We start from the raw sequence: 27,185 nt of genomic DNA, 5'->3' as shown, positions 1-27,185 counted from the left end.
TGGTTCCAGTACCCTGGGGCAAGGTATGAGAAGGCTTTGCCCCCAGTGCGACTAAGACGTATTCGGGGGACTTTTCGAAAGGGCTAGAGAATTAGATCTAAGGTTACGACCAGAAGCCTGTTTGGTAATTTGTTTTTGCAGGTAATAGGGGCCTTTGCCGTTTAAGGCATTGTATGTGAGGCAGCAGATCTTGAAGTTGGATCGCTTCCTCACTGGTAACCAATGGAGCTCTCTCCCCAAGGGGCCTGAGGGGGAACCTGGCGGGCGATTCAGAATCATTCTTGCTGCGGTATTTTGAATCACCTGCAGTTTTGAAAGCAACGTCTTGCCTGCTTCAGCTAACAGTGCATTTCCGTAGTCCAGGCGGCTGATCACCATAGCCTGGACCAGGGTTCTACGGTGTTTGGTAGGCAGATAGGCCAAAATCTTGCATAGGAGAGGTAAGCTATAATAACAGGAGCTAGTAATAGCCGCAATGTGATCTTACATGGACAGTGTCTGATCAAGTTTTAATCCAAGATTTTTCACAGATTGTGTAGGGATGGGGGCAGCTCCCAGCTGAGACGGCCACCAAACATCCGTTCAAATGGTTGATGCTTTCCCTATTAGTATAACCTCGGGTTTACTAGGATTCAACTGAAGGCAGTTCTCCGTCATCCAGTTTTAGATGGCGAGCATACCTGCCAAAAATCGGATTTTCTCAGCTTCTATGTTGGAACCAATTGAAAACATAAGCTGAGTTTCGTCAACATTTGAGATTATCTCGAACCCTAATGGTTCTACAATTTTGGCCAAAGGGGCCATATAAACATTAAATAGTGTTGGACTCAGACAAGACCCTAAGTAGACCCTATGGACTATCTTTAGTTGAATCAGTCGGAGTCTCTGAGGGATCGCCACCTCTCTGGGGGAGGCAAGCGCCTCCCTCCAATCCTCCTCTTCCATCACACCCAGGTCACGCTCCCAGCTCGCTCTCAGTTTCTGATTCGGGTCCGACCGATTATTTAGTAACTTTTTATAAGTGAGAGAGATTGCCTTGCAGTCCATCGGATCTAGTAGCAGTCGGTCTTCCAGGGGGGAGGAATCCGGAAGGGGGCAGTCTCGGGGCAGGGCCGAGTCAATCGCATGGGTGATTTATAGGTAGCGAAAGTTTTCCGTGGGGGCGAGGTGGTATTTCTTTTGTAGGTCTTTAAATGTGGCTGTCTTCCCTTTAACCCATAAGTCGCCAACCCTGGTATTTTTTAACTTGTTAACTGTGCTGTGCTGCATCCTTCTACCCCCTTTATACGAATAAGGTTTCAGTCTCAGTCCACTATCAAAAAGCAAGACAAGGACACTTTTAGAAATCATTCTTTACTCTCTGTAGGTTATCCCTTCAAGCTGCTGTGGGTTCTTGACGATAGTCATATGGATATTGGCCACTCATTCCTCTTAGAATATATGTAATAGCAGGAAAATCCAATTTATTGTATTAATCACATAGATTACAATAAGAAACACTTATATTTGAATCAATCATAACATTGCTAAAACAACCTCATTAATAAATTGTTAGATTAATTATTCAAATTTTTCTAAGGTGCAATAAGCAGAATATATGGGATAAAATACCCCACCTGCCGTACATTATAAGTATACTGCAAGTTACGGAGGAGTTCCTTGACCATATAAGGGAATAAAGCCGAAGGCGGATTGCCTATATATAATCATGGAATTCCGAGGTGACTTGCAACATTCTTTTAATGTACAGCAGAGGGTATTTTATTCCTCATTTTACATGGTCACACATTCGCTTTTTAAAACAAACCCGCTACATCCTTCAATCTTGCTCTTTCACACAAAAGAGATAGAATGATTGCAGACATGAAGAATAAAACAAAATCTGTAGTGCAAAATTAAACACACCAAAAAGCATTTAAAAATTTGTTGCAAAAAAGATAATAGTAAAAGTTTAATGTATGACTTAAAAAATTATGTAGCTTAGAATGTATTGAAACATGCAGAGATTCTGTGTTTCCTATAATGACTGATATACAAAAATAAACATGTTGTCAATAAATATGTCCTTTCTGCTGATCACTGTTCATTTTAGAAAAACATATCAGAAGAACTAAGTGGTAGTTCTCAATTTTATTATACACCAACTGCAATGATGCTCATGACTTGCCTCTCACCCTGGCTGCTGGCAGCAGGTATTGTGTGCCACAGCTCATCTGTAATAAGTTATTACAGTTGAACAGCTCTGTCATTTCATTATTACAGATGACTAGAAACAGGGCCAGACTGGGAACTGAAAGCAGCCCTGGCAAATTTTGGCAGACCAGCCCCCGTCCGGCGCGTAGCGAGCGAGCCCTACTGCTACTAGGGGGTTTGGGGTGGTTCTCCCCACAAGAAAATTTTGGAAAAAGACAGACCAAAATGGTGAATTTTACAGCACCTTTTTCATTACATATTCAATTGTATCAACTTTCACAGCACAGTAAATAGTAGATGATGACCTTAAAGAGCACCAGGTTACCCACCCAGTCATATGTACCCATAGACATTCTTTCAGAGAGCACCAAAAAAAGACAAGTAGTGAATCAGAGAGAACAAAGTAAAAGTGAGACCAGCCCCCACATGGCGTATAGCGAGCAAGCGCAGTGAGCAACCACTACTCGGGGGAGTTTGGGGGGGTCGCCCCCCCCAAGAAAATTTGGGAGATAGAAAGGACAAAACAAAGCATTTTTCAACACATTTTTTCATTACATATTAGATTGTATTAACTTTTAAAGCATAGTAAATTATTATCTTATGGAGCACCAGGATACCCAGTCATAAATCACAGACATTACTACAGAGAACACTAAAAAATGAAATGTCTAGCACGAAACATGAATTTAAATATAACCAATTTATTCTTCATATAAATTAGCATTGAGACATTTAAAAACACACTTAACCTCAAACAATTGTGCAAAGGTTCAGAGTAAAAAGTGTACAAGACAACGTGCAAACATTAAATGATTTTTATATCCTGAGTTTTGTAAACAGTGCTCAAATGAAGCATCTTATGTAAAGTGAGGCCTGAAACTGGAAATTCACACATAAGCACCTAGGCACTGACCCAGGCATGATCACAACAGGCCAGAAAGCACGGAAACGTCACACATAAGCACCCAGGCCAGTAAGCATTGAAATGTCACAAATGAGCCTCCAGGTCACTGAGGCCAGAAGCTATGGAAACGTCACACATAAGCACCCAGGCCAGTAAGCATTGAAATGTCACAAATGAGCCTCCAGGTCACCGAGGCCAGAAACTATGGAAATGTCACACATAAGCACCCAGGCTGCCAGAAGGCATGGAAATGTCTCACATGGCACCCTAGCCAGAAAGCATGAAAAATTCACACAAAGGCACCCAGGCCAATGGCACTGGAACATTTTTCAGAGTGTGGGTACTGCCATCAATGTTGCCTGTACATCACTGAAGTCATGGGATTGTGAAAAATTCAAGAATCACACAAAGAACAAGGGTAGCAATTCAGCCTTGCCTATTCCGGGTCATATAAAACTTAAAAGTATATGCCAAACCATTTAAATACACTGCACTCTGCATACTGCATCCTGCCTTATGGAAAGGGTTTACGCTAGTGGTGACATCCTGGTGACATATGTAGTAAAAGGGAATATTTTTAGGCCTGGCAAAAGGTTCCTTTTGCCAGGTCAAAATGGCAGTTTTACAACTGCACAGGCAGACTGCAATGACAGGCCCTGGCCTTGGCACATGTTTAAATAGGCTACTTACGTGGGTGGCACAATAAGTGTTGCAGGCCCACTGGCAGCCTTTAATTTACAGTCCTTGGGTACATGTAGAATCACATTTCTAGGGACTTGCAAGTAAATTTAATTTTCCAATTCGGTGTAAGCCAATTTTACCGATGCAGAGTCTGAATTTGTTTCAATTGGTCAAGGGCCCCACACACACAGCTGGGCATACTCTTGATCTTATCTTTGCTAATTTTTCGAACACCACAGTTTTTCCTTCCCTCCCTCTCACTTGGTCTGATCACCATTTTGTCCCTTTCGACCTAGAATTAAACTCGAGACCCACCCCTACTGTCATTAGGAAAGAGCTGGGAAGAAAGTGGCATAAAGTTACCTGTGCAACCTTAGACCCCGTATTCAACTATCAGCCGGACCCTCTGTCTAGTGACATTGATGCTAATGTGTCTAGGCTCAACTCCGCACTGCTCCTTGCCATCGATTCCATTGCCCCTCTCAAACCCATCACCTCTGCTAGAACACGCCCCTCTGCCCCTTGGTTTTCTCTAACCCTCCGTGAGGAAAAAAGTCGCTGCAAAATTCTCGAACGCAAGTGGCGGCAGAACTATGACCCTGAATCCAGAGCAATTTACAAATCCACTCTGAAAAAATTTCTCAAACTAAAAAAAGCTACCATGAGAGACTATTTCTCACTACAAATCTCCAACGCTAAGAACTCTTCTAAAACCCTTTTTAATATTGTTAAAGAATTTGTAAATCCCCCGGCCAGAGCTGTGCAGAACCCCTCTAGCCAGGCTCTATGTGATGGACTGTCTGACTTTTTCCTCGAAAAAATTGCTAAAATTAGCACCTCGTTTCCTACTGAGGAATCTCCACTGGTCCTCCCTGTGATGGTTCCGGAATCCGCTTCTTTACAGTCTTATAACGAGCTGACTCTTGAGATCGCACTCAGGTTACTCACCCAGTGCAGATCCGGCTCTCCTTCCGACTTTATTCCTGCCAAGACCATGGGTGAACTGGCCCCCTCACTGGCTATCCCTTTTCTTTCTATTTGGAATGCTTCCCTCCATTATGGCATTTTTCCAACTATGTGGAAGGAAGCCTTGTTGGTCCCCATTCTGAAAAAGCTGGATGCCGATCCTACTAAATTCTCTAACTATCGCCCCATTTCCCTCCTCCCCAAATCTGCAAAAATTCTGGAAAAGGCGGTGCAGCTGCAACTAACAGAATATCTGGAAACTAACTCTTTATTACACGACTCCCAATCTGGCTTCAGAGCAGGCTTCAGCACTGAGACTGCCCTCTTGGAAGTGTCTGAGACTATCCGTGAGTGCGTGGATAGGGGCGAGGAGGCCATGCTGGTCCTCCTCGACCTATCCGCCGCTTTTGATACGGTTTCACATAAAATGCTATTAAACCGTCTAAAGCAGGTGGGAATTGGTGGCTCCGCCCTTGCCTGGATTGAGTCCTTCCTTACTGGCAGAACTCAGAAGGTGGTGCTCAGGCCTTTCAGATCAGAGAGTAAACCCCTGTTGTGTGGTGTCCCGCAGGGCTCTGCCCTGAGCCCTCTGTTTTTCAATGTTTATCTTGCACCCCTGGCCGAGGTGGTGGAATCTTGTGGAGTCAGAGTGGTCTCTTACGCTGATGATACTCAGCTAATATTCTCTTTTAGAGACCACTCGGACTCCACCTTTGCCAACTTCCGCCTATGCCTGGATAACATCTGTGCCTGGATGACCACCAACCACCTTAGACTTAATGCTGATAAGACAGAAGTTCTGTTCTTTAATCAGAAAACTCCAATTTCCTCTAGTCTATGGTGACCTACAGTACTTAACCCTGCGCCTACCCCTGTCCAATCAGCACGTAACCTGGGCTTTCAATTTGATGACTCACTCTCTTGTAAAGCGCAAATTAACAAGGTCACCTCTGCCTGCTTTGCGAAGCTGCGCATGATCAAGAAGATTTTTCCCTATCTTCCTTTAGATGCCCGCAGAACGATCACTCAGGCCCTTATTACATCTCATCTAGATTACGCCAACAGCTTATACGCCGGTGCCCCTCAATATCTGATCGTTCGTCTTCAGATCGTGCAGAATGCGGCAGCCAGACTGATTGGAAATATCCCCTACCGTCAGTCGGCTGCCTCCTATTGCAAAGAGCTTCACTGGCTCCCCATTGCAAGCCGCATTCAATTTAAGATCCTCACCCTCGCCTATCGTGCTATTAACGGCCTTGGGCCTGGATACATCAAAAGGCGAGTGGTAATATCTCAATCTGTCAGATCACTAAGATCTAACAACTTACGCCTCTTGACTACACCTCGCTTTCGACGCTCCAGAATGGGCGGTAGAGGGTTCAGCGTAATTACTGCTAAATTATGGAACTGTCTCCCACTTGACCTCAGGTTCTGCCCGTCTGAATCTATCTTCCGTAGCAAATTAAAAACATGGCTGTTCTCTCTATCATGACTTCTGTGTTTGTTTTCGATTTGACTCTCCCCTCACGTTTTTTGAGTTTCTGTCTTAGCGCCGGGACACCCCTTCGGGGGTAGCTGCGCGCTGTATAAGCTACTTAAATAAATAAATACCATGTGTAACGGAGGGATCAGCTTATGCAAATACGAGTTCCGGAGTCCGTGATAGAGTGCAGAGCAGCATCTAGAGACAGCACGGGCCTCACTATCACCGACAAGACGCGAGCCTCTGATGCTGCAAGAGCCGCCAGGCTGCTGTTACGGTTAGTGACAACAGGGCAATGTTCGAAATTATTTTAATAATGCTTGAGTTGAAGGCGAGCCAGAGCATCAGGTATAAATACAGCACACAGATCTGTCCTGGAGAAGGAGCCAATAAATGGGTGAGCTCACTTTGGAATGAGAGGGGGTTTGGACAAGTTTCCAAAGAATCTAAGATGACAGAGCACCTTGCATACCCGAGAAGTGACATTCTGCATGACCCTTTATGAATCATCCAGTCTTTCAGGCATGAATGGACAGAGATCACCAGCTTGTGGAGAAGTCCCATGAATGAGCTCAGAGACTTGGTGAAGACACAGGGCAGATTTAAGGCTGAAGAATAGGACCCAAAATGAAAGTATAGCTCCGCCACACCTGCCGAAACACCTTAACCCAATGTGTGCGTTGTTTGTTACATTATATATACAGAAAGCACTACAAAATGTACAGGTAGTGTAAAACAAAATATAGGAAGGACATTGTATTCAATTAGAAATCATCTCATTTACTCATTTGTTTGTGGTGATTATAGTCATTCTCTAGCAGAGTTTCCTGGTTATATGACTTACATTTTGAAGGCTCAACTCTTGCATTTATTCCAATGTAGTTGAGTAGCTAATGCCTTAAAGAGGTCCACAGATCACATCCTCGATTATGAAGACAGTATCAGTGCATCCTGCTCCAAATGCTTCGCTTACTATGTAGAGCTTCTGGGGGGTTCCCGAACTGAATCCACCTTATCTCCATGATAAGTTGTTCGGCAGCCTCCTACTCAGATCCCCGCTTAGCCCTCAGCATTGTGTCATGTGACTGGGGCAGCCCTCAGGCCTCTAGGTGTCTCGCAGAATGTGGTCAGAAGAGACAAAGCTTTGGGATTCATCTTGAAGACTATAGGGTTGCCTGAAGGCCCTGTAACCCGAGGAAGAGCTGTCCGGGACGAGCCTGTGGGAATTATTTCACCCCTAAGAGATAGCTTTGCTGTCAGATGCCTGGAACTAGTCCTCTGTAACCGGAAAAATCTCTCTCCTGGCTTAGAACTACATAATTCTGAGTCCCCTGAATAAAATCCCTAGGTGGACAAAAATGAATTAAATAAATCGTCAAACTATTTCTCTTTCTAATCTTGTGTGTGGGGTGCCATTCTGGTTCGGCCTGTGTCTTTATAATTTGTATAGGTTCAAATGCCGGGGCCACAAATTAGGTCGGTGGCCGAGGCCTAGGATTGTTCAACATGATCATGGCGACAGGTTTAAAATGTTCTTCAGCAGGGCTTTAAGTGAGATAAAAAAACTGGGTTGGGGTGGATGGGGGTCTCTCAAAGGGCCATGGTCCATGTCATTGAGGCTGTGGCTTAAAATACCTAGGCTAATAGCCTGTGCTTAGCATAGTGTGTCCGCCCGACTGGTATTTTGGTGCGTCTGTCATTGCATCCAGATACATAATACAGCAAGTAACATTATACCTACAACAAGCCAGCACTATTGGCTTTGTCAATGGATGTTAGTTGCACAAGATGAATAAGCGACAACTATGGCTTCGTAGTATATAATATTGAAAATGCTTCAGTTCTGAAATGAGGAGACTGTGAAAGAACGATAACGAGGCTCTTTGAAGTTGCATTAAAGGCAGCAAAGGGTGGCACTGCTGCAGAGTTGAGATTTTTTTTCTCACCCTGAGGGTGACGGCAAAAATGGAGAGCCCGATAGGGACCCGTCTCAGGGCATGCTTTTTAGAACTACACCGGCAGGACCCGGCCCACTTAAAGCCCTGTTCCTCAGCAGAACGAGACTGAGTGTGGGAAAGCAAACACCTTCCATTGCTGCCCTTGTGCTACCCCTTCCGTGTAGTGTTGATGCTGACTAACATTATCCACTATACAAAAGCCCAATCAATTGGCATTGACTGTTCCTGTTTTTAAATGAGTTTGTTCCACAGCTCAGTGATAACTATTAGTCTGGCAAGGAAGTCTGTGAGAGTCCCAGAGATGATGGAATCTACCCGGGGGGAAGAAAGGCAGTATTTATTGCACTGCACAACCAACGTGCTGCTATTTCACACGCATCTATTTGCAAGGAGGCTCGTGAAGGTGGATGTCACTGCATCTCCCACTAGAAGGCACGGGGCACTGTGTTCAATGGCATCATTTACAAGTAGCGACTGAATACACAAAGCGCTTCCAGTTAATTTGGAGAAATAGAAGAACACAAACATAAAAAGAAGAGGATTCACTGCATGGGTATTCTGATTTATGTACTGATAGGCAATATTCTGAAGCATGCACGTCCTTTGCTTCATGGCTGATGCTCACGGGGCTCCAGCCAGATCGAGCAAGAAGCGTCCCCACCTGCTGAGCTATTCTCACTTCTATTTCGAATGGGCAGTTTCTCCGCGCCCTGTGCTGGCATCACAGTAGCATGGGAGTCGGTGGTTCGAATCTCGAAAGTATGTGCATCAACTAAAAAGTTACACTTCAGTGCTGAGACTGGTACCGCTGCAGCCAGAACCTGGTGCCTAGTGTAAGCGACTAGAACAGACTGCTTAGTAATGGATGGGCAGGTGGGGTGGTGAATTACAGTGGACAGAGATAACATCTAATTAGATGTTTAAGGCAACATTAATCATGGGGGCGGCATCTTGAGGCCTTTCTGGGTATCCTACGAACGCTGAGGTGCCAACACCCCGCCTATCAGATCACAGACTCTATGAGAAGAACCAGCCCTCGAACACTGCCAGCCCCACCGGGTCCTGGTCTTTCTTCAGTATCTCCGGGAAGGAAAAACCTTCCACTGCCATCGTGGTTGATGGTCTCTATGAACTGAAGGAAAATGACCACACGTCAATCAAAACAAGATATCATATCACATTCTGCAGTATTTTTTTATGTTTTTTTTTAATGCAGAAGACCAGTATAGCACAGCGACGGTGCACGCTTTGCCAACACGCATCAACACGTTAGCATGGCCAGAATGACTGCTGAGCAAGGCTGAGCGCTAACTAGCGTGCGCCGCCCTTATGGCGGTCGGACCGGTCCCCGGGGGAAAGGGGGAGGTGGGAGCACTCCCCCTTTGCGAGGGGCTTTAAAACATGGCTTAGGAAACTAGTGCATTAGTGGAAACTTTAGCCCGGGTGTTTCGAGGCAAAGGTGGCAGGGCGCCTGGGCATCCAGTCGATGGTGGGCTGATGCTGCAGGCCTGTGACTAGATGCAGGCCACAGCATGAGGGGACTGCGAAGGAATAAACGCGGAAATATTTTCAAAGGAATTGTTAATCATGTTTCCCCTTTGCAATTTCTAGTAGAGCAGTTAGTGGGCTTGTTTAATTAACATCTGATGCCAGTGTACTTCCTGCCATATAGGTTAGTCGTGTGGGGGGATCTTCGTGGCAAATAGACTAGCAGTGCTTTTCCCCTCAGTTGCAATTTCACTAATTGCGGTGATGGCTGGGTCGCATAACCAGTTTGTTGCTACCGCCCTCATGTGGCACCATTTACCATGCGTCCCCCTGCTACAAGCTAGTGCTGTGTGCCAGCACTGCCACCAGTGCGGTGGCATGTTGCAAGTGATAGTGTTGCTCATAGTTGGGGTTTCACTTTCTATTAGCCTGCCTCTGTGTAACATAGGGGGTTATCATCGGGCAACCATTCATCAGGCGTATTGTCAGTATCGAGATCGCGTCGTTAGCTGTTTCGAAATTTCACTGAAAATTTGATTCAATGGGGTTTCATTTTTTAATAAGCCTGCCTCCGTGTAATTAATGACGCACTGTATGTGTACGTGGGCCAGGCCCTCGACCAGAGACATGTCATGTGGTTTATGACTCGGAATTAAATCTGGGTGGCAGCGGAGCTCGAAAGTTTGTTTTATGCTTTAACTTTGTGCAGTCTTCGGGCAATTTTAAACCTTTCAGGTGGGTAGATTGAGCACAGCGGGGTGATATGAGCACCCATTAGGTATAGTGCTTTTGAAACTCCAAGATGGTGAAGCTAGTGCACCACAATAGGATTTGCATAAGATAGCATCCAAGTGCGTGTTTCAGAGTCTTGTGTGGCTCACTGGTTAAGGTCCAATTCTGATGGTTAAGGGTTCAAGTCTCTGATTTTCAAGGGGCATGTGTTTTTTAAAAACCGCTGAATACCTGTCATGCCTCTTTTATATCGCCCATTTAAAAAATGCGCATGTCCGCGTTGGGTAAGCAATGTTGAGAAGTTATTTACTGTTAGAGGGTTTCGCAATAGATTGGAAAGTTTTTTCAAAAAATCGAAAGTATGGGAAGTTACTATTCACATCAGACAGTAAGTGTAGCTTGATGTAACCATGATGCACACCGGTAACACTGGGCATTTGTGGGAGGCGCCATGCACGGTATCATTATCAAGTGGTGTGATATGGGTTGGATGTTCTAGGAGTGCAGCACGCTTGCACACACATACAAGTATGGATGACATTCGTAACAGCAGGGTTCTCCGCACGCACCGAAGGCTGCCTTCATTGCGCATAACATGAGTATGCAACTATTCCCTTTAATAAGAGCAATTTGGAGTCATCCCATTTACCATCATGTTAGCGCGCAACCTTGTGGGGAGGCAGACTATACAGCGGTTTATGACAACACGCATGGCTGATTGTTTGGACACTTATGTCACACCCAACAATACAGGTCAGGGGGGGTGGTCAGTGAATTTTGTGTAACTCTCGGTGGGAGTGATTTTGAAATAAGAAATTTATCAACAAGCAATAAGGTCAGCCTATTAATAGTCTAACAGTGCTTGGGCAGGGGACATACAGTGATATTGTTGGCCACCACAAACACCAGCCCCCTTTTTAGGTCTCGGCTGCGAAAGGCTGCGCTTGCGCAGTCTCGCTCCGAGATTTAATGAGTTGGAGTGACTTTGAGAAGAGGGGCTTGCACCCGCCCCTCTTCTCTCCTGTTCTCCATTGGCTGGCCTCGTAAATGCTGGCCAGCCACTGGAGAAGAGGTCCAGTCACTCCGATTAGGCCCCGTCCTTTTCGGATCGGGGGGCGTGTTTTTTGCGAGAAGTCTCAGGGAGGAGACAACAGCAAAACACGCCCCCCAATCCGAAAAGGACACTCCCTTTCTCCGAGGCATTTTCTGCTGTGCCTCGGAGAAAGGCGGTGGTGTCCCGGCGTTGCTCCCTCACCTGATCTCCTACTGTACGGCAGGAGCTCTGTGCTTGGCCGCTGAGGTGACGGACCCGCGTCATCATGGGCAGCGTCTCTGTATGTTTCGAAAAAGTTCTACAGAAAGATTTTTATGTTTTCGTTCGCACCGGAATCTTATGGTTCCGCAAGATGGCTGCCCAGAGTCCGGAGGATGCTGTCTGAGCGCATGTGCAAGCCTCAACCAGAGTGTGATTGCCTGACCCCGGCCACCGTGACCGCACCGCTCCAGGCGCTTACCGTATCCCGAGTCTGCCCCTGACGCTGCCGTCATGAGAACCGGCTTCCCGTGGCACAGCTGAGCGTGCTGTGCTTACAGTCACGAGCACGCCTTTGTGTGCTGACTTGCCCCTAACTTTGTGTTGGTGCAGCATTTCCTGCGAAGACCGCTTTTTGCGCATTGGCAGCTGGTCTTCACGCGCTGAACCTAAAGCCTTACCATGGCACTGACTATGTTTGGTAAGTCTGACGCACAATTCATATTTATCGTATCTGAAGTGGCTAATGCCTTTGTGACTGTTTCAGAGACGGTGACAGTCTGTGTGATACAGTGCTTGTGTCTGCCGCCTGAGACAGTATAACTGTCTGAGGAGAGCTCCTTCCCATTGTTTCCTCGGGCAGAGCCCATGGGCGTGTACTCCTGCTAATTTTAGCTCTGCTACGGCTAGTCCACTGAATCTTGATAAAGATTTAGCTGGAGGAGGAGTGCACGATTTCCAGCCGTTGGCGATTTCATTATGCACAGCTGTTTAACTGTACGAGAATTTACCTGTATTTCACATTCCCAATGCATGCGCGTTTTATACAAGAAAGTCGGTCAGTGGTTAAATCGATATCTTCGGTACCTTCACCCCTTCCTTGCCCTTCCCCTCACACCTCCCCCTCGAAAATGGTTCCTGCTCCAGTGCCCCGTCATTGTGTCACACGCAGATGCGCCACGCCCCTTGCTGCCTCATGGCCTCCCACTTCCACCACCACACCCCCTCCCGCAGTCGACAGGAGATAAAGTCAAGATGAGTAGGGGAAAGCCATGGGAGGCGAGGAGAAGCGCTGCGGGGGGCCCCGGCCCGGGAGCCGGAGCAGCGGGCCTCTCCCCTGTGATGTTTGTTTATCCTCACACCTCTCCAGGCGGGATAGAGGGGACAGGGAGGTATGTGCAGTGAGAACTAGCACTATTTCTGGATGTGGATAGATCAGCGGGATATACCATGTTTCCTGGCTGCGGGTGAGTTAAGCCTCAGATCTGCCACCGGTTCAAAGATAGCCTGTAGAACTGTAGGCGCGAAAGGACGGACTCTTTATTTTCTAGCCTCCATTTCTAGGAGGTTTATCTCTGTCTGTAACCAACCCTATGTTCTTTTAACGGCCGTGACACGGGTCATATACGGTCTCAATGGGCGATTTTAATAATGTAGGCTAACTCCCTGTCAGAGACTCCCTGACATTGTTGTGGGATTTAGCTTCATATCCATTTCAGAACTCTTACAATTCTGGCTTCTAATACTAGAGCTGTCCGACCCATCAGACTGGATCACCGATGTAATCCCTTGAAAGAGAGGAGGAAATAACTATTCAAACTGCAACCCGAGTTCACGATCAGCTGGTGCTATAGTTCCGCGGGTTAGGCGCCTGCTTCCGTTTTCTGTGTCTAATCTGCTGTAACTCTCGCGCTCCAAACTCGGACTGAGCCTGCCGATGAGATCAGCCTATCACATGCACACCACGTGTTTCAGTACTTCCAGCAGGGTGTTGTAGGTGCCTACTGTACAGATCTCCGTCTTCTATGCTGCTGAACGCCATAGGCTACTCAGTAAGGCAGATCAGTGGGTCGTGTGCCTGCTGCGGAAATCCATGAGACGCTCGCATATTACACATTGCACTACGTGTAGGGTAGCTCAGTGTGTTAGACCCCTTCAGGGAGTTTGTGTACAGTCTAAAAACAAGCATTTACAATGCAACGGTCTCGGCATTGTTAAAGTTAGAGCTATTGGCATTGCTCATGACAATGCCGTTTCTTTAAATGTTTTAAAAACAAAAAACCTAAACAAAAATAATGTCATGAGCAATGCCAATAGCTCTAACTTTACCAATGCCGAGACCATTGCATTGTAAATGCTTGTTTAGATATTGTTGAATGTATGCAGAACACATGTCATATAACTTAGGCGGATGTGTTTCTAATGCAGACTAAGGTTGGGTCTGCTTTTTCTCACCCCGAGGTCCGGGAATAACTGCAAAGCGGATGGTTTAATGGCAATGTTCCTTTTTTCTCCGGTGGGTGCCTGGCGTGAGCCTAGTCTAAACAGGCTTCAGAGAAAGGTGGTCTTAGAGGCTAATTTTTGGCAGCACTATTAATGATCTGCAGCTGTCTTCAATATTGAGTTGGGCCTGGGGGCTTAAGGGACTAAGGTGTCCACTTTAGGGGCCTGTGTTTGACCTCATGGTCCCAGGTTCAATTCGTGGGGGGGTTCATTCAGCCTTTATCCTTCTGAGTGGATAAGCTGAATACCATTGAGTTGGGTAACAATAAACATCTGTGATTCAGCGCCAAGTTGCCCTCTGGTGAACGTGAGCTCTGCCGAACTCTACGGAAAGAAGCTGAATTTAACGCGGCCAGGGGGATAATAATGTGCGTAAAAGGTACTTATCTACACCACAGTGCCTCACTATCTGTGTTCTCAAAGGTAAAGTAACATCATGGGCAGAGGCAGGAGGCCTTGAGATTCAGGGGCACTACTGGGCAGTGCCGATAGGGCATAAGTTCTCTACCTGATGACGGACATTGGTATTACCATGGGTGGCATATGGGACCTACTGGCAAAACACTTGGAAAAGTGCAGTATGTGTGCCAGACACTCTCATTGGAAGTCACATGCAATTTTCCCTATGTACGCTATGCTAAGCGGTCAGAATTGAAAATCCAATGCTATGCTAGGCGCTGTTAATTAGTAATATGATTTCCAATCTTCCTTCCCTCAATGCAAGTGGCACGATGCTGTAAGGATCGCGGATGTTCTGCAGGAGCGTCTGGAGTCGTGAAGAAAGTCCACAGTCGTCCCCCGCGTTCCTCCGACTCTATCAAACTCTAGAGTGCGGAGAACCCGCTGGGGAAAACAGGGAAACAAAACAAGGATAGTTGGGGGAACAGGTAGGCCTTGATAGATGATTCCGGCAGGAGGAACAGCAGGAGCGTGATGGATCTTGGCAGGAAGAATAAGAGGGCCTCCCAGCTGTAATACAAAGATGGTTATAGGAATATCTATGTATCGCTACCCTTGGTCTTTCTAATCTTCACTCCCCTGGCACCTACCAGGAGTATCGCCAGCTGCTTGGGTATTAGTCTGCGGGAATATGTAGGTATTACTCTAGGTAAGTAGTTCCTTTTCGGGCAGCTGCGGAGAACAGATAGGCAGGGATCGTGAACAAAGGAGGTATAATATGCCACCCATTCATAGAATTGGTTTAGGAAGAACAAGTACCGTGCTTTTTGTGAAGGAGTATGGGAAACCTAACCCCCTGCTCAATGGTCCTCGCAGTAATCACCACCGGATTCCTGATATCTGTTCAGGAGGACGTAGGGGAGGGATATGAAGCAGAGGGACTTGTACTTGGTGGGAGCAAAGGGAGGTAGACGATACTTAGGGCGTTGTAAGAACACAAAGGAATGACTCCAATAATTCACAACCTCGGAGTCGCCTTAACAGCAGGCAAAACACAACTACACACAGGCCTGATAAGGCTGCAGTCTGAATTCACCAAGAAATGTAGCGCTGGTCTGAAGTCACCAAGAAATGTAGCGCTGGCGAGGGGGATCCACGTACCACCTACCAACTTCTAACTCCCAAGTAAGGAGCGACGAGAGACAGGAAACCCCCGCACAACTTATTAACCAGCAGACCTTACTTGAATGGTACTTCGTCTGCATCCACAACAACCATAGGGAGCGGGCGCAACACTCGCAGTTGCTCCTGGAGAGAGAACACCGCCAGAGCCACGCTTCACCAGGACCAACAGCGTGACCAACATCGGAGCCGGGAATCGTCCGCGAATCGAAACAGGAAACCGGAAATACAACAACAGGAAGTCAGGCAAGAACTCTCGGGACGGAAATGGGGCTCAATGCAAGAACGCGAAGCGGCGTTTACACGCCCTTCGTCCTTTAAATACTCACTGCCTGTAGGGGCAGGACCGCGGGGCATGACAGATGCTAGGCGCTCCCGTTGAAAGTCACATGCAATGTTCCTTATGTAATAGAACTGAGTCTATGCTAAGCGGGCGGAATTAAAAGTCTGATGCCAATCTAAAGTTGTAAAAGCCCTGCTTCAGGTCAGCCAGCAAGGTGCGTGTATATATACGGTATATCACCAGTTATTCTTGTAGTTCCCAAGTAAAGCCTTGCGAATGCGAACATATCCCTGCTCGTTAAAGCATGGAGACAGCTTGGTTAGCTCGCCCTGCTAACGAAATGATAGAAGCATGACTGCTTACTATGGGCATTACAGCAAGGCATTTCAAACCGTGGTAACTTCACGTCAATATTATACCAGTCTTTTGATGTCAGTCTCGAGAGGCGCCTGCCTCTGTGTGGTCATTTACATACATTATCAGTACTTATGATGTCACTACATCCCAGACCTCATGGTTACACCTTCGAGAGTCCCATAAGCGAGCGGGTGCTGTTACAGAAATGAATATGAATTAGGAGTCGGTTGTCAAATAACATCTATGCACCCATCACAGATACACGTATGCATTGGAAGCTAGTATGTCACCTTATAGCTCTGCACCTGTGTGCGGGTACACGTACACAAGACAGGCCTGTGAGTTGTCACACAGTACCTATGGACCCTTTGTACGCATATACTTATGAGTTATGTATGGTAGCAAGAAAAATCTCTGCACTCGTGCCTGAACGCAGAGGCATTGGGATGGCTGTGTCGCATGGTACTTATGCACCTTTTGTGCTCGTGCGATCAATATTTACATGCCTGTGGTTTAGTCACCCCCTTTTTTGTGCTCGTACATTTGTACTATTAATGTATTGTCACACATTAACTCAGCGCCCTAGTGCCCGAACACTTGTGCAACGGATGTCCATGCTTGTATCACGGTACCTATGCTTGGGCACATTCTGGTATTAGATGCCCAGGTCGTATTATACAATACCTACGCACCCTGTGTTTTCTACACGGGACACACTAGATACTATGGGGTAGCCTACGTGGCGATGGGTCACGCCTCACCATCTTCCAGTTCAAGAGTCGTGAGTTTCGCCATCGACGACGCCGGGTTGGTTTCGGCTCATTTGCTGTAGCCCATCGGTTCTGTTCATATGACTTGCAATTTTATCCTGTGACTCAGGGAGAAGTTTGCATCGGTGCACTGGTATAGTATCATGCACAGAAGTGTAAGTTTTTAGCCTGGCAGTAGGGCAATACACGGACGGATATTCTAGTTTCTTGTTGGCATACAGTTCACGAGGTCATGTGGCGTAGGTTGGGAACAAGAATAGAGTTAGCCCATTGGTTCTGTTTCACGTGAATGGCAAGCTTCTTCACCCTGTGACTCAGGGAGAAGTTTGCTTCAGTGCACGGGTACATAGTATCATGCACAGTAGTGTACGTCTTTAGCCTGTCAGTAGGGCAGTACACTGACGGATGCGCCATTTGTATGTTTTGCTTGCAGTTTCCCGAGGCCATGGGGCGTAATATGGGAACGAGAGATAGTTACATGGGCATGCACCTAGGGGGTAACGACCCGGCTCGCCTGGGGCGAAGGGTTGTAGTTGAGTCTCGGGGCAGGCGAGTTACAGGGCATGACCTTCCTGGTGGGCTGAGGGGGAAGACAGATAGTCGGGCAACTATGCTGTCCTGTGGCGGTAAGGTCATGATTGGTAAGCATAGTCTTCGGTCCTTAGCGGTCAGAACCATGTAACTCCAGGGGCAGTGACAGCCGGTAGGTAGGCTGTCGGGGTGCGGGGGTCGGGGGAGTCATTCTTTCCAGTGGGCCTGTGGCCACCCCCGCACGCGCATCAGGGCGCAAGTATGCAGAATTTCTGCAGCCCCCGTCATGGAGTTTAAGGCACAGGGCGCAGGGGGGCCCGGGGGAAAGTATCCGTCCGATAAGCTGTACCCATGCGCAAGCCAACTCCGGCGAAATAATTTCGCGTAATTTGCTAGTTTGCTGGGATCGGGAGGCTGCCAGTCATTGACTTTGCCGTAGGCTCTAGAGGGGACACGCAGAAAGTGTATATGCATAGTTAGATTTACGGTAGGAGTGTGTATTAGAGTTAAAGATAGCCATGTGACATCATCTGTCTAACAATGTATTTGGCCTTTCTGCGTAATTGTACATAAGGTTAATAAATAATGTTTTTTATTTTGCAATAAATACGGCCGGGGGGGGGTTACAACCCCTAATCCAAAAATTCAAAAATTGGTGTGGTCTCAATACTTGCCTTAAAGGAGGGAGGGAGACCTCATCTGGGCAAGGGCTGGCTGTGGGTACCAAAAGTTAAAGAGGGGACTTGGGGGAGTACCAGGCCATATGAGCAAGGCTGAGCGCTAACTAGCGTGCGCCGCCCTTATGGCGGTCGGACCGGTCCCCGGGGAAAAGGGGGAGGTGGGAGCACTCCCACCTCCCCATTAGGCGTCCAATAGGGGGCATTTCTGTAGGGCGTGAACCACGCGGGCACTAGCGTAGGGGTCCAGCCGGTTTAGACCGGCCTGGCCTGTGCCCCCCCACCCCCCCTTTTAAAAGGGGGTGTGGGGAGCAGAACAGTCTCTTGTTCTGCTCTCCCCACAGGGGCAACACCCGGGCCACCAGCGGCACATAATGTATTTTTCCCCACCCACCATCCCCTAATGAAGACAATGTAATTGTGCTGGTCAGGAATGTATTTTGGTTTGTCTATTAAAAAATTTTCTTTGCAGGTATTTCAGGAGATAGCATTAATGCACACTGGAAGATTGTACATTTTAACCCCTTCAGCGCGGCGGGAATTCCCCCGCGGTGCTGAAGGGTTCGAGCGCGGGCGGGGCCATGACGGAACGGTTCCGTCATGAGCACAGCGCAACCGATGCTCATGACGGAACCGTTCCGTCATGGGCATGGAAGGGGTTAATGGTGTTTTATCAGTCATGTATTTGTTTTGTTCTGTTGATTTTATTGCAGGTACCTCAGGAGATAGAAGTAATGTAATTTTGATGATTTGGTACATTGTAAATGTGTTTGTCAGTAATATATTTGCTTTGTTCGTTTACTTTTATCGCAGGTATCTCAGGAGATAGAATTAATGTAAATTGAGGATCGGGTACGCGGTTAATGTGTTTCGCAGTAATGCATTTGCTTGGCTCTTTTTCTTGTATTACAGGTATCTCACGAGATAGTTAATTAAAATATGATGTTTTGGTGAATTTATAATAATAAAAGTGTCGTTATTTGTAAGCTTTTCAAGTACAGGATTGGTTAATACAGAGTATGTGATTGAAATCTAACGTTTAAATGAATGTCGACACATGTTACTTGATGTCGGGTAATAATGTCGTATTTAGTGGTGTGTGGTAAGGTTAATAAATAATGTTTTTTTATTTTGCAATAAATATGGCCGGGGGGGGGGGGTTACTCCCCCCTAATCCAAAAATTGAAAAATTGGTGGGGTCTCAATACTTGCCTTAAAGGAGGGAGGGAGACCTCATCTGGGCAAGGGCTGGCTGTGGGTACCAAAAGTTAAAGAGGTGACTTGGGGGAGTACCAGGCCATAAAGGTTTCTTCACACAGATTTCAGTGAGTAGGATAAGCTACCCTCACCTAGTAACCGTATAGGAGAATGCGGGTTGAAAACAGCTAAAGCCATGGCAGATTTAGAATGCCCACAAAAGAAATTTGCATGCATTTAAATCCAGACAAGAATCATTTACGTAATTCATGATTACAAAATAGATGTAGAAGTACTTCTAAAGCATGAATGTGTCTGGCGAAGCAATGGAGCAATAAAGGTCAGGAGCCCAAGGTACAGTTTAGATGGGTAACCAACAAGTAACGTGGCAGTATTTAGTGAACAAGGGCTTCTTCGGGATCTTCAGTACCGCAGGATTTGGGCAGTTTTTAGGTTAGTCTGGATGCTGCTCCAGACCCCTGCTATAGAGGGCAGCGTTCCAGTCTTTTGGCCCAGCGTCTCCTGGTCTCCAATTTGGCAATGTTTTGGCTTCCTGTGCGCACCACCTGAGATTGCCAAGTTCTGGTCTAGGTATGCAGGGATGTTGTTTCTGAAGTCCGTTTAAGTGATGCATGATGGTTTTAAACATGATGCAGCCCCACGGCCAGAGCCAGCATGGCTACTTCAGGGAGGGGTTGCCTATTTTCTACATGCCAATGAGGAGACCAGCAGCAGTATTTACGATTAGTTTAACATAGCTGCCAAGGTTTCAGAATGTTGTGTGTGACATTTTCACAATTTCAGTGTAATTATGAGTGACATTTTAACTTCTACGAGTGACACTTTCTTGCAAGCAAACATCAACCAATGAAGAGGAGGGAAACATAGAAATATCAGACATTACACCCATTGGAGCATCGAGGAACTCTAAGAAGTTCTTGCAACTGCTGCAAAGCACCAGAAATCAGGAGAGTGAGGCACACATTACAGCCAGCCAGGACACTGTATTAGACTTGACTATAGAACTGCTTTCTCAACCCTAATAAAAGTGATTATCAGCACTGCTGAGCGGTGTCTGCCCCAGTGGGCGCCCCACTGCCTGCTGCCCAACCCCGCAGCACCAGATGACAGCAGCAGGCGGTGGCTGCCACAGAGCTACTACAAACACCAGGCTCTTCACTACGTGACGCCGGATGCACTGAAAGTTGGACAAGCACCAGCGTGGTCCCTGCGCACTAGATCTATAATTATAGGCTGCACTGACTAGGGCTGCCTAAAGCTCCAGAGCTCTCTTGGTCCTAAGAGGAGTTATCTCAGGCCAGTTCCCTAGGAATCACTGTGCGGCCCTAGTCCGCATCCCACCCAGTGTGGGTGCTGCAAGATATCATCAGGTTGACCACTGCTAGAAAATGTAGCTGCATCTGATACCTGTTCTGCACACCATGTGATCATTTTATTGCCCAGACTGACCAGATAAGTTGCAGAGCCAGTGGTATCAGGCTAACCCCATTGGCTCTGTAAGGCACAAGCAGGGACCAATGTAAAAGTATTCAGAAAGCCACTACAGTAGACTTTGATACGAAGTGTACAAATACAGGCACAGAGATGCACATATTCAGCAGAAGGAGCAAGAAAGGTGTGACTGTGTGCGCATTATCAAGTATATAGTACCAGGTAATGTAGCATTCCTGTATTGTATTCAGGGGCCGATGATGGTTATTCGTCTTTGGGTTTCAGATACGATGATCAGCTTGGCTTTCTGGAGTACCCGTTATTGTGTCTGTTAGTGAACAGAATGAATGCTTTTACCTGGAAATTATTGCGTAGCTGCTCTGAAGCCTCCATCAACGCGGCCGGCCCGGAAGGGTTGTAGGCAGCTTGCTGTGTACTCCCCTATCCCCTTCTGCACAGATACTATCTTGACATTTACGGAGCGATGCATTGCCGGCCAGATGCTGGTTGTAGGCAATATGCTGAATTGTATATCCTTCTCATGTTTTGAAGTGCAATAAAGTTTTTAAAAAATAAAAAAAATAAAAAAAGTGAATGCTTTTACAGTGTTACGGTGTCTAGTGTCACTATAAAAACAATTTCAGAGGTTAAGCCCTTCCCAAGCAGAGCAACACATGTCCGGGATTCGTCATTTCCGTGTGCAATGTAAGAAGGACCTGAAAAAGCTCCTCAGAAGGTGCTGAATCAACGTGTGCTCCTGGTGTACAGCGATGCCTGGAGGGCTGTTTCAGACACTGGCTTACGTCTGCCCCTGGGGATAGGAACACCGGTTATCTAGGCCACGAAGGCATCGGCTACAAGTGGCATCTCTCAGGCTGCTGCTACTGATGGCTGTCATCACTCAGGCTGGAGGCTGCAATGGTGGAAGTACCGCTCGCCAGAAACTCATTCACCTACAATCCACCCATTCCGGAAATGCTAGAAATGAGACGTATGTGCGCGCCAGTACAGCATATATCTACAGCCAGTTACTAGGAAGAGAATCGAGGCTGCCGATCCTGCGCTTTAAGTTCACTGCAGAAGAAAAAAGGGTTTTTTTCCATGTTGCATTTCTATTTTTGCAATATCTTGCTACGTCACATGTCTTGTCTTTTTTATTTTACACTTTTATGCATGGAAAAGCTTGTGTCAGTACAAATAATGAATTTCATAATTTTTACCTTCTTGTCCAATACATTGAGGCGGCAGGCCGTGGCTCCAGGCTGACCCCAGGGCTCTGGTCCTGTCACCCAGACAGAGCCGCCCTCATGCCTAGGAATGCAGGCCCTTCCGCTAATCATGGACAACGAGGACAGTTCAGGTGGTTCAAGCCCTGCTCCTTGGTCATTAAACCATACCCATCTCGCTTTCATCCTTTTTCTGCTCTGCCTGCGACCAGCACTTGTTTCTGTCCCTTGTAATCTGCAGCGGCTCTCTCGTCCAGCCCTGCCGCCAATTTAACAGTCTGAGCTGATCACGACTTGGTTGTGTGCCTGTGCCTCTCTGCTAGTGTCCCTATGTTCAAGTGATGCTCTCTTTGTACCCGTGTCTGGTTGTGTGCCTGTCTCTCTGATTGCATCTCTATGTTCTAGTGTTCTCTTCTCTTTCTCTTTGTTTAGTTGTGTGCCTTATCCTTTCTTTCCTGCTGCTGTTCCTCTGTTCTAGCAATGGTGCTGGTTCAGTTTTCAGAGTGGGGGTGCTGCCATCAAGGTAGCTGCGCTGAAGTCACAGGGGTTGTGAAACATCCAAACATCACACAAAGAGCAAGTGTTACTAATGAGCAATGCCCCTTCAGCAGGAGAGGGGTGAGGATGTGGTGTGTAGCCAGATATGTATTAGGGCACACTCTCACAAATACACTACTAAAGGACTGTGTAGTAGCACAGTTATTTACAGACAGCACCTTTTCCATCGAGATGGGCATTACATGTGCACACGTATCCAGTTTACTTGTGAAACTACCTACAGCACAAACAATAAAATTTGTGGAAATCTGTTTTCAGCAAATATTTGTTGTGTGCATCACCATGTAAAGTCTTGTGACTTTGTCTTGATCCTAGTAAAATCGTTGTTTCCTTCACACTTCTAAATTACAAAAAGTGCTTCTTTTCTGGTTCTGTAACAGCTGACGGAGAAAGTAAAGAAAACACCAATCTCCAGCTTAAAAGAATAAGCATCGAGGTGTCTAAAGGCATGGCCTGGTGTTTGACCTCTGTCTATGAACTCAGTAAACGTGACAAAATAAAAACACAAGTTAAGGCGTTTTATTGCTCATTCACTTCTAAACTCCATGGTGGTTATTTTGGGGTTGCAGCAGCACCCCTGCAGCCCTACACTCAGTGCCTCTGGGTTGTAGCATTCCTCTCTATGTTGTATCTTTGTCTAGTTGTGCGTTTGTGTCTCTCGCCTCATGTCCATGGGTTCTAGTGTTTTTCTCTTTGTCTGGTTCTGTGCGTGTGTATTTCTGCTCATGTCTCTGAAGTTCTAGTTTCCCCCTCTCTTCCTCTTTGTCGGGCTGTGTACCTGTGTCTCTCTGTTCATTTACCTCTGTTCCCCTCTCTGCATCTTTGTTCAGTTGTGTGCCTGAATCTTTCTGCTCTACTGGTATCCCTCTTCTCTTCTCTATCGTTCCTGTCTCTATATCTTTATCTGGTTTTGTGTTTTTGTCCCTCTGTTCTAGTGGTCCTCTCACCATATCCTTATCTGGTTGCGTGTCTTTGTCCCTCTGCTCATGTCCCAGTATTCTAGTGTTTTTGTCTGGTTGTGTGTTTGTTAATCTATGATTGTCTCTAAGTTCTAGTGTCCCCCTTCTCTTCCTCTTTGTCGGGTTGTGTACCTGTCTCCGTCTGTTCATTTACCTCTGTTCCTGTCTCTGCATCTGTGTTCAGTTGTGTGCCTGTATCTTTCTGCTCTACTGGTGTCCCTCTGCTCTATTGTTCCTCTCTGTATCTTTATCTGGTTGTGTGTCTGTGTTTACCTGCTCAAGTTCTCCAGAACAATCCGTAATGTATGTTAACAACTGCGCCCCTTTCACGGCTGCGATTCCAGTTCCAGCGAACTCCAGGCAGGCTCTGTGTTTTGGTGATTAATAATCATGTGCTGTCGCAGGAGCCTCATTGCCGATTATCATGGGTAGGCAGGGGCCTAATGGCTTTTGCTTTTAATTGCGGCCCTGGCCCGATCGTGCGGCCCCCGCCCGCCCGCCATGAAACTCACCGCAGGGGATGGCCTGTCACTCACCTTTGGCTGCGGGCGCCAGACACGGCGGCAGGCTCCACTTCATCCATGCCAGCCTGTCTTTCAGTCGTCTCTGCCACGCGCACTTTTTTTTGCCCGACCCGCCGACCCCGAATGCGCTTGCGCAGTCTCCAGACTCCGTCTCCATCCTAAGGGTGAATGACTATACCGCGGCGGGCGCGCAGACTGAGAGTAGACGTCACTGCGCGCCGCGCATCACGGTGCACCCACCCAACCCAGGTCAGAGGTCACAGGTGGAATTTTAAGAAATAAAATAAAATCGGGTGACATCAAGGACACGGTCCCGGACGGTGCGTGCAGCACAAGTAGCAGCTGCATTTTATGCAGATTGTGCTTGTTTGCTCGGTCACGCCTCAGGGTCCAAATTGGCCCCAGCAACAAAACCGGCCCCCTGTCACCAAACCGGCCCCCACCCTGTCCAGCGTACCGGGGGATTGCCCGGAATTGGCACTCCGGCCCTGACTAGAAACGTTACAACTCGACGATAACAAGGAAATTAAAGAAAGGCTTTTGTACAGAGATTGGAAAATCCCACACATTTTGAAGATCTAACCACATAAGAACTGTCTCATGGCTTTTCTGCACAGAACTGTCACAGGTTATCGAACTACGGCAGAAGAGATAAAAGCAGATTAAATGCACAAGCACATATAGACTGTAGGCCATAAAAAGCAGAAGGTGAAGTATGATGTTGAGTTGTGGAATCAGATCTATCAACTTTTCTAAATTCTTAGGCGTTTGAAAATATTTGCATATTGATGATGTCACAGGAAGTGTTGATCTCAACTCTTGTCACTGACGACTAGAGGTGGGCGGGCCAACAAAGTAACAGGGTCCAGCTTTGCTCATAGAGCCCATGCACGAGCAGGGTTCAGGAAATGTTTTCCATGTAAATCATAAAACAAACCACCTAAAATGTGGTAAAGTCTGCAAAATTAGAAAATGTGTTTTTCTTTAACATGTGGAAGTGATCCTTTCTAAACATGAACTTAAAATCATTCTTCCCTACCCCCAATGTGGCAACAGAGCATTAGTGAACACCAAAGCTACACAGCTGTCACATTAACTCTGTATGTTGCCCAGATTTTTATAGAGAAAAATTATAGTCTATTAAATCAAACACAATAAGTTTTTGTTTAGGTGGTATTCTTAACTCGCTTATTTGAAGGTGCTTTCTTATGCAATAGTGAAGAAAAACAAGGATTGGTAAAATACAATAATTGGCTAAGATCACACAATTTAGTTAAGCGGAGAGTCGTGATTAATCCAGGCTTTCTGCTCTTAATTTTTTACAAATCAGCCATTAAATGGGTATGTATTTGTCTCTCCTTTTTAGCTCAACTGTTAATGTTTTTGTTTTTACCTCTTTGTGCATGAAAAGTGTGGCAGACAGAAGCCGCATGAAAGCTCGGCTCGTTGTGAGCTCGAGCCTCCAATTGGACCACATGGTGAGCCAGAGGCAGGCTTCAGGCTCGAGGTTTCAGTGGCTCGCCTACCTCTACTGATGATTTCTCATTAGGTCCACCTGTAAAATGGGCAAATGCTTAAACACATATAAAATGAATACAATTACACCAAATTCCCACTAAACTAGACAGGGGCATAACGCAGGGCCCCGCAGGGGTCCAGGTTTCACTATCCAAGGAGGGCCTCTCGTGCAGCGAATGCCTCAAAAAGGACAGCTCGTGGAAGCCTGTTTTCCACCGAGCTGAAAGCATGAAAAACCTTGCTGTTTGTACTGTGAGGCCTCTCAGGAGCTGAACAGGGCCACGGACCGGAAGCAGCATTCGAAACTCCCAACAGTTGTAAATCTGGATGCCTGTGCCCCCTTCATTGCTAATGGTGCCTCCTGGGGGAAAGCACACAGGTGGAGTCCCTGAAGGCAGCGTTGTTGCTGTGCTTTGTTGCCGTTTAGGAACTGGATGCTAGAAATCTTTGAAGTCTACTGGCATGCTGACACAGGGCACAGAGTCAAGTGCACCGCTCATACCGGCCGGCTGTGCAGGGACCTCTGTGAGGCTTTCCCTGGCCTCATGGAAAGGGACTGGTAGAGTCTAATGAAGTTCAGTTCCAGTGAAAGCAGATGCTCCTCGATGACCTGCAAACTGAGATTATGACAACTTCTGTAAGTGTTCTCGCATTCTAATTTAAAAGACACTTTAATAACAACTTTGCATGACTACTGTATTAAAAGGGTAGGCCCTGCTCACATTATGATGCTAACTGCACACAATGTTAGAATAAATATTCGTCAACATATACACGTTAGATCTTTCCCTTAGCCCTGAAACCCACTTAGAACTGCTCACAGAGAAACAAGATAAGACATTCATCTTAAGCATTTGTTTTAAAGTCCATAATCCAATGCAACGATGCCACATTGACTATAAGTATGGAGGGTGTTGCAGTTTAATTATCCAATTTCAAGATTAGCACATGACACTGGGGAATAGTATATGTACACACACACACACATAGCTGTCAATCGATCCCCCCCTTGTCTTAAGAATCCAGTCCTCGCTTTTTAGCCATCATTATGCATTGTAGGACTTGTAGTTTTTTTTTGTACTTTCTAAGAGTGGGACTGTGGGATTAGAAATCATTATTTCCACTTTCCTTTATGGATAGAGTGTGAATTACAAAAATGCCAAATAATACCATTAAAAATCCTCCGCTGGCTGGAGATGTCATATACATGAACACCACTTTGCATCTGTGCACACCAATCCTTTACTGTTGCCCATGCTCCACACGTTTCGCTCGGCAGGTGTGTAATTGCTGATATTAATCACCTGTTTTCGTGAGAGAGGCTTACATGGCCATAGGTGGGCTGGGATGCCTCAATGTCTCTAATTTGCTCTTGGTTTACAGCCCCTTGAGTAGCCCTCTACCAATGTGTACAGTTGTGCCCAGCTGCTGGCCACGCTGTTTCTGTTATGGGAGGGCTTGCACTGATGCTAGCTTCCCGTTCTACATCTAATTTTAAGCGCAGCTGTTGCTTATGCCATCGTGTTTTGTGAGGAAGGATTTGTCCTGCTAATGCATCCCATGATACATCTTCTTTATGATGGGTGGTTCTCCTGTTCCTGCCTTCCCGTGT

The 27,185-nt window shown here is 46.6% G+C and overlaps 1 long non-coding RNA gene across 1 annotated transcript in view; it reads right to left on the bottom strand.

Moving 5' to 3' along the window:
• LOC146776301 (uncharacterized) overlaps positions 1-25,877 on the bottom strand; it is a 66,501-nt gene extending 40,624 nt beyond the window's left edge. The window contains exon 1 of the long non-coding RNA XR_014972414.1: positions 24,068-25,877. This is a non-coding gene — a long non-coding RNA (uncharacterized LOC146776301). The remainder of the gene's footprint in view (positions 1-24,067) is intronic.
• Positions 25,878-27,185: the final 1,308 nt, after the last annotated feature.

The sequence above is a fragment of the Triturus cristatus genome, chromosome 12 (genome assembly GCF_964204655.1).
Source record: "Triturus cristatus chromosome 12, aTriCri1.1, whole genome shotgun sequence".
NCBI lineage: Eukaryota > Metazoa > Chordata > Amphibia > Caudata > Salamandridae > Triturus > Triturus cristatus.
This window is presented reverse-complemented; position numbering and strand designations above follow the sequence as displayed.